Source organism: Bombus fervidus, unplaced genomic scaffold, assembly GCF_041682495.2.
Source record: "Bombus fervidus isolate BK054 unplaced genomic scaffold, iyBomFerv1 scaffold0029, whole genome shotgun sequence".
Lineage (NCBI taxonomy): Eukaryota > Metazoa > Arthropoda > Insecta > Hymenoptera > Apidae > Bombus > Bombus fervidus.
The window spans coordinates 110,001-120,000 of NW_027212592.1; the positions used below are offsets into that span (position 1 = coordinate 110,001).

General features: G+C 50.5%; 1 non-coding gene and 1 pseudogene across 1 annotated transcript; both read left to right on the top strand.

Moving 5' to 3' along the window:
- Positions 1–2,471: 2,471 nt before the first annotated feature.
- On the top strand, positions 2,472–2,626 carry LOC139997081 (5.8S ribosomal RNA). The gene has a single exon (XR_011802555.1). It is a non-coding gene; the product is annotated as a 5.8S ribosomal RNA (ribosomal RNA).
- Positions 2,627–4,749: 2,123 nt separating this feature from the next.
- LOC139997102 (large subunit ribosomal RNA) overlaps positions 4,750–10,000 on the top strand; it is an 8,876-nt pseudogene continuing 3,625 nt past the window's right edge.

Below are 10,000 nucleotides of genomic sequence, written 5' to 3' on the forward strand. Positions count from 1 at the left end.
GAGGTCGTACACAGAAAGACCCGCCGTCTCCGAATAATATTATAACAAACGAAAAACTTAAAAAGATTCTCGAGGCGCTTGCGTGAGGTCGTACACAGAAAGACCCGCCGTCTCCGAATCCTATAACACGAAACCGCTACTATTAATAATAATAATAATAATAATAATAACGATATGTGAGGGAACTTGAGCTGAACACATATCGAAAAAACTAAAAGTTACAGTGGAAACCACGTGTAATGAGAAATGCGATCGAGGCGCCTGCGTGAGGTCGTACACAGAAAGACCCGCCGTCACGATCTCGTATTTCGTATTTGCATCGTGGAAATCCAACGAACGAACAATATAATATATAAACTAAAATCTCTAAAGTGCCTCGTGTCGGAGAGATCACTGCTCACACCTCTTCTATATTTCGTAGTTGCGTTGCGTAGGCCTCACCTCCTAGCAACGGGACATAAGGAAGACTGCTCTTTGGGATCGAACGAAGCGTCTATAACGAGTCGTCGACGAGAGCGAAAGAACGCGAATAGCGAGCCGCAGAAAAAAAGGATACCGAATTATATATCTTCGAAGGTTCTCTTCGAAGATCCATGGATACCTATATCTGCGCGTCTCCAGCTATCTCGCGCGTCTCTCCAAACTCTCGTCGTTCCTCGAAACGTGCTTCCTACCCAAAGGGCGTTCGTTCTTCCTATGTCGTTTCGTTGTCGTTCGTTTCAACGGCGAACGATATACGATGTTCGACAAAACGAAACCACGTTGTACGTTCGTACTCGTGGATCGGGTAACCTAGAACGAAAACGCATTGCGTGGATGTTGGCCCGAAAAGATATATACCAAGGCGAGTGATGGTAAAGAGTAACGATTCTTAACTAGACGAAGTTGGTTCAGAGGGGACCGCCGGCCGTCTCTCTATCCTCGCGAGTCTAATGCCTCGTTCCGTCGCTAGAGTTTTTCAAACTCTGCTTCTGGCTATCGGGAAGAATAGACCGCGCGCGAGGAAGAGGAACGACGACCGTGCGCGTCCCATCGATTTTTTTTATTTTTACCTGAACCACCGAAGTCGATTCAGAGGGGACCGCCGGCCGTCTCTCTATCCTCGTTGTCGTGAGTCATATGCCTCGTTCCGTCGCTAGAGTTTTTCAAACTCTGCTTCTGGCTATCGGGAAGAAACGACCGCGCGAGGAAGACGACGACGACCGTGCGCGTCCCATCGAATTTTTTTTTATTTTTACCTGATCGACGGAAGTTTCGTCCGGTTCGTCTCTTTTACCATCGTCTCGTCGACCCGTTCAGAGGGGACCGCCTGTCCATATCCTCGTTGTCGTGAGTCATATGCCTCGTTCCGTCGCTAGAGTTTTTCAAACTCTGCTTCTGGATATCGGGAAGAAACGACCGCGCGAGGCCGATGGCTGCGAGTCCCATCGAATTTTTTTTAAACGCACGCACACACATACACCTGAACGGAGATGCGTTCCTCTTCGTCGCGATTTTTCGCGCTTTAGTCGTCGTTGTCGCCATCCGTTCGGAGGGGACCGCCGGCCGTCTCTCTATCCTCGTTGTCGAGAGTCTAATGCCTCGTTCCGTCGCTAGAGTTTTTCAAACTCTGCTTCTGGCTATCGGGAAGAAACGACCGCGCGAGGAAGAGGAAGGACGACCGTGCGCGTCCCTTTCGAATTTTTTTTTATTTTTACCTGAGCGACCAAAGTGGATTCAGAGGGGACCGCCGGCCGTCTCTCTATCCTCGTTGTCGCGAGTCTAATGCCTCGTTCCGTCGCTAGAGTTTTTCAAACTCTGCTTCTGGCTATCGGGAAGAATAGACCGCGCGCGAGGAAGAGGAACGACGACCGTGCGCGTCCCATCGATTTTTTTTATTTTTACCTGAACCACCGAAGTCGATTCAGAGGGGACCGCCGGCCGTGTCTGTATCCTCGTTGTCGAGAGTCTAATGCCTCGTTCCGTCGCTAGAGTTTTTCAAACTCTGCTTCTGGCTATCGGGAAGAAACGACCGCGCGAGGAAGACTACGACCGTGCGCGTCCCATCGATTTTTTTTACCCGAACGATGGAGATGCATATCGGCTGTTTGCTTCGAATAACTGGACGAGAGGAACGAACATATATATATATCATGGGCTAGCCACCGTGCGCTTTCTTCGCGAGATCGTGTGCTGTACAGAGGATTCAGAATCGGGTGTTATATCCCCGTCGTTTCCTGACGAACGGAGCTTCGATCTCGTTGGTTGTTATATATTATAATGCACTTTACGCCCGGTCGGCGGGCTGCGTGTGTCGTCGCGCAGTCCGTCCGATTTCGTTTTCGAACGTATTTTCGTGTCGTCAATCATATGGCGACTTCCGCGCGTTCGATTCCCGTTGGTCGGACGTTTGTCGGATATCGGCTTCTTTCGAACCGAGAATAAGAGTACAAAAACCTGAGTACACAAACAAAAATCCATGCATAAACGATTACCCTGAACGGTGGATCACTTGGCTCGTGGGTCGATGAAGAACGCAGCTAATTGCGCGTCAACGTGTGAACTGCAGGACACATGAACATCGACATTTCGAACGCACATTGCGGTCCACGGATACAATTCCTGGACCACGCCTGGCTGAGGGTTGCTCACGTAAACCTAAGACTGCTTGCGTTGCGTATCGTTGCTCTCGGTCCGTCTCTCTCTGTTCTTTCTTGCCTCGTCGACAGCCCGCCGTCGTTCGTTTTATCTTTAAACGAACGTTTCTGAGTCGGAGGACGAGCGCCAAGCAAAAGAATACGAATTAAAGAGCGGTCGAGGGCTCGTACGCGACGTACGAGCGATTGTTGGACGTTCGTCGGCGTTCGTCGCTGGATCGTGTGGAGACCGGCGTACGCATGCTCTCGATACAAATATATATGAAAAATCTATCGCGTTCACGGGAGACTCGCAAAACTACCTCCGTCTCTTCTCTGTCCCTTCTTGGCTTGACAACCCGCCGTCGTTCGTGTTTTACGAACGTTTCTGAGTCGGACGAAGCGCAAGAAGAAGGATACGAATTAAAAGAGCGCGGAGAGAACCGTCGTCGTCGACGCGGTTATCGAGATACACAGAGCGAGTTTTCTTCGTGGCCGATTTTTTTTTTCTTTTTGTATCAGCCTCTGCTACGTTTTGTTAGTCTTCGATAAGCACGAATGACCGCGCCCCCGACGTCGTCTTAAATGAATTTTTGGCGAGACTGAGAGAAAGCAAAAATATTTTTGAACAAAGTCAGTCGAGAGAGGAGAGAAAAGAGAACCAAGATATTAAAACCTAAACCTAAACTTGGTGGCGTAACGAAAAACTGTGTGCCTTAAAGAAACACAACCGTCTTTTCATCAAGATGTTTTTACTCGTACAGCCCCAGGGATCGAATACCCACTCCGTCTGTTCGTGCGGCAGAGATGTATTCTGCAGGCGCGAGACGACTGACGAGAAGACAACGAGGACCGTCGCATCGATGGGTCGTCGTTGCGTTTTTCATCCTCTGTGCTTTTTTCTGTTCTTCGTGAACCCAGAGAAAGCCGTAGATCCGGGAACGGACACACGAGATTTCTTCGAACGCTGATGACTTAGGGAGATGATCCCCAGCGTTGCGCGGAGATCGGAGAGTACGCGTACATGTATCGGGACGAATTTTTCCCCGTCGGTCGCGTATCTCTCTGCCCGCGCGCCTGGCCCAAAGCCACGTTCGTCGGAAATCAACGAAAAGTGTGTTACGATCTAGCGTGCGTCTACGATCGGCTATATTTAAGGGTGACGAAGAAGAGAAAAGCTCACGGTGTTGCGCAACGTTTCTGTACCCGATTTTAAGATGTGCATGTGAGTCCGTTACAAAGTTGTTCGGATCGTCGAAAATAGTCGTTTTCGTCGTCGTGCGAAAGAGAATAATCTCTGACATTGGCACGGAGAGATCGCGCAGAGGAAGAGAACGATCCTCTTTGGCGAGGCTCGAGAAAGACTAACGAAACTTGATTAGAGACGAGGTATACACGCGCCGTACGTACGACGTACGCGCGTGTGATTTTTTTTTGCTTTAAGGCGTTTCGGCGCTCCGAGTATTAGAGAAAAAGAGATCGTTGGTCATCCCATGTCTCTTCGTCGTCTATCGCTGGACCGCGCATCCTAACAGATCGCCGGTCGTCCAGTCCCCGAGTAATAAATTCACCCCGTTGTGTACGTCTCGCGCTCGCTTTTCCACTTGCGTGAGTTCCCGTGCGTTTTCGTCGTTGGTACAGAGCAAAGAAACCGATATGTTATATATATGTCGCGTGTTCGATCTCTGTGCCAGCAATAACAGGCGAAAACAAGGAACCGCTGGAATCGTCGAGAAGAGAGAAACGGCTACGGGAGATATATTATACATAACACGTATATATATATATATTATACAAAGAGGACGGGCGTTAAAAACCGGAGATCGTTACGGGTGTCTTGCGTGAGTCTTAGCTCGAACATGATACGACGAACGAAGTTTAAAAGGCACTTTGGCGAGATGCATAAAACGTTTCTCGATCGAGATAGAATATACGGTTCTCGATTCTATTCGAATTAATTTTTTTTTTTATTTTTTTTTCTCTTTGAGGCGATTCTCGGAGAGAGAAATAAAAATAAAGACCCTCTGTCGCATTGTTATCAAACCGTCTTGCTTTTCTCGAATCGCGCCCACATGGCACGAAATTTTTTTTTCTTTGAAAAAAAAAAAATTGTCACCGTGTCGTGACGTTGAAGCGACCTCAGAGTAGGCGAGATCACCCGCTGAATTTAAGCATATTACTAAGCGGAGGAAAAGAAACTAACAAGGATTTCCTTAGTAGCGGCGAGCGAACAGGAATTAGCCCAGCACTGAATCCCGCGGTTCCGCCGTTGGGAAATGTAGTGTTCGGGAGGATCCGTTTATCCCGTGACGTCGAACCGCGTCCAAGTCCATCTTGAATGGGGCCATGTACCCACAGAGGGTGCCAGGCCCGTAGTGACCGGAACGCGTTTCGGGAGGATCTCTCCTTAGAGTCGGGTTGCTTGAGAGTGCAGCCCTAAGTTGGTGGTAAACTCCATCTAAGGCTAAATACAACCACGAGACCGATAGCGAACAAGTACCGTGAGGGAAAGTTGAAAAGAACTTTGAAGAGAGAGTTCAAGAGTACGTGAAACCGTTCAGGGGTAAACCTGAGAAACCCAAAAGATCGAATGGGGAGATTCATCGTCGACGGCGTCGGTGATCGTTGGTGAGCGATGCTCCGGGTGGGCCTTCGTGGTTCCATTGGCGAGGGCACGCCACCTTCGATTCGAACGCTCCGGCGTCGTAGTCGTGCACTTCTCCCCTAGTAGAACGTCGCGACCCGTTGTGTGTCGGTCTACGGCCCGAGCGGGTGACTGTCGCGTCGCTTCGGCGCACGCGGCAGACCCTCGGTCGCCCGGCCGACTGCACGACGGTACACTAGACGGTATCGGGCCGCAACCAATCCATTCTCGAATGTGTGTGCGTCTAGACCGCCGCAAGCGATCGTCGATCGTTCTCAGTTTTTACGGAGTTTAATTCCGTGCTGGGGCATCGGCAGCTGTTGGCTGGCGGATTTCTTGGACTGGCCGAGTCTCTGATTACCGGTCGGCGACGCTATTGCTTTGGGTACTCTCAGGACCCGTCTTGAAACACGGACCAAGGAGTCTAACATGTACGCGAGTCATTGGGACTTGTAAACCTAAAGGCGAAATGAAAGTGAAAATCGGCGCGCGTGCCCACCCTGAGTGGGTTGCGCGTGTCCGATCGAGGGAGGATGGGCCGCGAGACAATGCGGCCCCGCACTCCCGGGGCGTCTCGTTCTCATTGCGAGGAGAGGCGCACCTAGAGCGTACACGTTGGGACCCGAAAGATGGTGAACTATGCCTGGTCAGGACGAAGTCAGGGGAAACCCTGATGGAGGTCCGTAGCGATTCTGACGTGCAAATCGATCGTCGGAACTGGGTATAGGGGCGAAAGACTAATCGAACCATCTAGTAGCTGGTTCCCTCCGAAGTTTCCCTCAGGATAGCTGGCACTCGTCCGTTCTCATCGAACGCGTACGAGTCTCATCTGGTAAAGCGAATGATTAGAGGCCTTGGGGCCGAACCGACCTCAACCTATTCTCAAACTTTAAATGGGTGAGATCTCTGGCTTGCTTGGATCATGAAGCCACGAGATACAATTGTCGGATCAGAGTGCCAAGTGGGCCAATTTTGGTAAGCAGAACTGGCGCTGTGGGATGAACCAAACGTGGAGTTAAGGCGCCTAAGTCGACGCTTATGGGATACCATGAAAGGCGTTGGTTGCTTAAGACAGCAGGACGGTGGCCATGGAAGTCGGAATCCGCTAAGGAGTGTGTAACAACTCACCTGCCGAAGCAACTAGCCCTGAAAATGGATGGCGCTGAAGCGTCGCGCCTATACTCCGCCGTCAGTGGCAAGTGGGAAGGCACGCGAGTCTTTCGATCAATTGCGATCGTGGACCGTCCTTCATGAAGCTCTGACGAGTAGGAGGGTCGCGGCGGTGTGCGCAGAAGGGTCTGGGCGCGAGCCTGCCTGGAGCCGCCGTCGGTGCAGATCTTGGTGGTAGTAGCAAATACTCCAGCGAGGCCCTGGAGGACTGACGTGGAGAAGGGTTTCGTGTGAACAGCCGTTGCACACGAGTCAGTCGATCCTAAGCCCTAAGAGAAATCCTATGCAGATGAGGTGTCCTAAGATCATATATATATACACGAAAATATGCTATAACACAAAATGTGTAAAAAAGTTGAGCGAAAGATAAACACCCATTGGGCGAAAGGGAATCCGGTTCCTATTCCGGAACCCGGCAGCGGAACCGCATACCATTCGGGCCCTCGTAAGAGTGTTCGTCGGGGTAACCCAAAATGACCTGGAGACGCCGTCGGGAGATCCGGGAAGAGTTTTCTTTTCTGTATAAGCGTTCGAGTTCCCTGGAAACCTCTAGCAGGGAGATAGGGTTTGGAACGCGAAGAGCACCGCAGTTGCGGCGGTGTCCGGATCTTCCCCTCGGACCTTGAAAATCCAGGAGAGGGCCACGTGGAGGTGTCGCGCCGGTTCGTACCCATATCCGCAGCAGGTCTCCAAGGTAAAGAGCCTCTAGTCGATAGATTAATGTAGGTAAGGGAAGTCGGCAAATTGGATCCGTAACTTCGGAATAAGGATTGGCTCTGAGGAGCGGGGCGTGTCGGGCTTGGTCGGGAAGCGGGTTTGGCTGACGTGCCGGGCCTGGGCGAGCTGAACGGTCGAAACGGCGTCCCGGTCTATCCATTTCTCGTTTGCAACGGGTATGGAGACGATCGCGGTCGTCGCGTAACCCTGGATCCGAGCTCGGTCCCGTGCCTTGGCCTCCCGCGGATCTTCCTTGCTGCGAGGCTTCCGTCGCTCGACGATATCTAATTATCGTCGTTGCGCGCGGTCGTTCTCTTCGGCCGCCATTCAACGCTCAGCTCAGAACTGGCACGGACTAGGGGAATCCGACTGTCTAATTAAAACAAAGCATTGCGATGGCCCCCAAGGGTGTTGACGCAATGTGATTTCTGCCCAGTGCTCTGAATGTCAACGTGAAGAAATTCAAAAAAGCGCGGGTAAACGGCGGGAGTAACTATGACTCTCTTAAGGTTGTCAAAAGTCTCGTCATCGTACTAGTGACGTAATTGGCCCCTTAATGGGGTGCAATGTGTTGCGGGCCTTGGTGTCGCATGCGCTAATAAAGGCTTATGGGGGGATTCGCTGCGTACGGTCTTATGGTCGTGCGTAGCGATTTTTTTCCATTTAAGGCTTTTTTTATACCATCGAAAAAGCAATACGCCGCTGGACTTAGCCGGATATCCGCTATGGAATTACTAGCGTCTGGTTCGGTGCGTACGCTAAAAAGCAATACGCCGCTGGACTTAGTCGCTCATTACAATAGGGAAGGGTTTGCTGCGTGCGGTCTTATCGATCGTGCGTAGCGAATTTTTTTTTCCTTTAAATCGATTCCCATCTACACCTAGGCGGTGTCCCCGGCAGTGCCAGCTGGGTATGTGCTATCATTTTGACACGCGCCAGAAAGCAATACGCCGCTGGACTTAGTCGCGCACACTGGAAGAGCAATACACCGCTCAACGTGGCGTTGTATGTGCTTGGAAGGTCTAAGAGCGAGCAGTTCGGTGGTGCTTTTGTCTGAAGGCTGCACGTTTCGGGTTTGGTGGCTGAGCTGGAAAGCAATACGCCGCTGGACTTCGATTCGCATACTCGAGGGGGGATTTTCGCTGCGTGCGGCCCTTGTTGGTCGTGCGTAGCGAATTTTTTTCCCTTTGAGCAAATTGACGAACATCTGGAAGGCGATGCGCCGCCGGGCCGTGCCTCACATTGCTACCCCTCGAGGCCCTCAGCGTCTGGCCGCTACATAACGGCCTTGTCGCGGGGCCTTGGGGAGTCATAGGTACTCGGGGATAGGCAGGGCCTTGGCCCTGTCTATCCAAGTTGCACTCCTACCTCCTCGTGGTACCGCCGGTAACATGTTCGCTTCGCTAGCGTGGGGAAATATCCCCCGGGTGTTAGCGGACATGGCCAAACGGAGTGTAGCGACGAAGGGACGTGAGCTGAACAACATCATCGGCCGTGCCGAAACGGGAAATGGAGTACCGTGAAGAGGAGGATGTTAAACCAACAACAAGGAACTCGTTCCTTCATACCTATGACGACCTGGCTAATCAAAGGACATGAGATGGATGATGGATGGAATTAAATACTTCGGATACACATATTCTTGTTTCAATGTTCGATTCAACCGAAGCCTCGGACGCGACGCCTCTCGATCCCGGAGGCGCCGTGGCGGATTTTTCCGCTTCTCAGGGGATCATGGGTGACGACCAAGCTAGCCAACGGACAACGAGTTATGGAATTACGGTACCTTTAGTGGGCGATCGGGTTGCGTGTCCAGTATGTGAAGAGAAGGGAATAAACCTTTTCTTCATGTCGTTATCCGACCTGAACAAGCACCTCGATCTACACCATACAGATGCGAATATTAAATGGAGTTGTCTCTGTGGGAAAAGTTTCTCGAAACTTCATGGGACCCAGTGCCACATTCCTAAATGTACAGGCACTGGTCAAAAGGCAGTGGGAAAATATAAGTGTGAAGCATGTCCCATGAGTTTCGGGACCCAGAGAGGACTCTCGACCCACGAAAGGCATGCGCACCCTGCCCTAAGAAATCAGAAAAGAAGGGGACCGGACCCCCCAAAAGATAAAAATTGGACGGAAGTAGAACTTAGTCTCTTGAGAGAGCTTAATGAAAAATTTAAAAACCATAAATATCCAAACAAAGAAATAAATAAGATCCTCACAAACAAGACTTTAGACCAGATCAAATATCAGAGAAAAAAGCTAAGACTGGTCGGTGAGGCAACAAGCTCTCAGGAGGCTAATTGGGCAACAGTGGGAGGGTGCGATCTCGTGGATCCAGGCAATGCGTCTTCAAATGCGCCTGAGATCCGCGTTGACAATGAGTCTCTTAGTGCATGGAGACTCAGCCTGGAAGAAGCCATACTGACGACAGCCGACGTACCTCCTGTTTTAAGTGAGGCCTACGATCGGCTGGAAAATATTTTTAAATTAAACCAAGGGAACGAGGAAGCCCTTGGTAAAGAATTAAATAATTTTATTGCACATCTCTATGAAATTATAAAGAAAGTCAATAAAATAGAGATCACTAAATGTAATTTAAGTCGGAATAAGCCCCAAATGGGACATAAAAAGAACAGCCGCAACGCAAGAAAGCGGTTTTCATACGCACGATGCCAGGATCTGTTTTATGAGTGTCCAAAGAAGTTGGCCGATGTCGTTATCAACGACGATCGCGCATACCTGGAACCAGCCAGGCAGCCACCGGCAGCTGAAGAAGTCAAGAGACACTATAAAGAATTATGGGGGCAACAAGGACCATCTAGTGTCCCGTTTATTAATGATCAATGTGTCT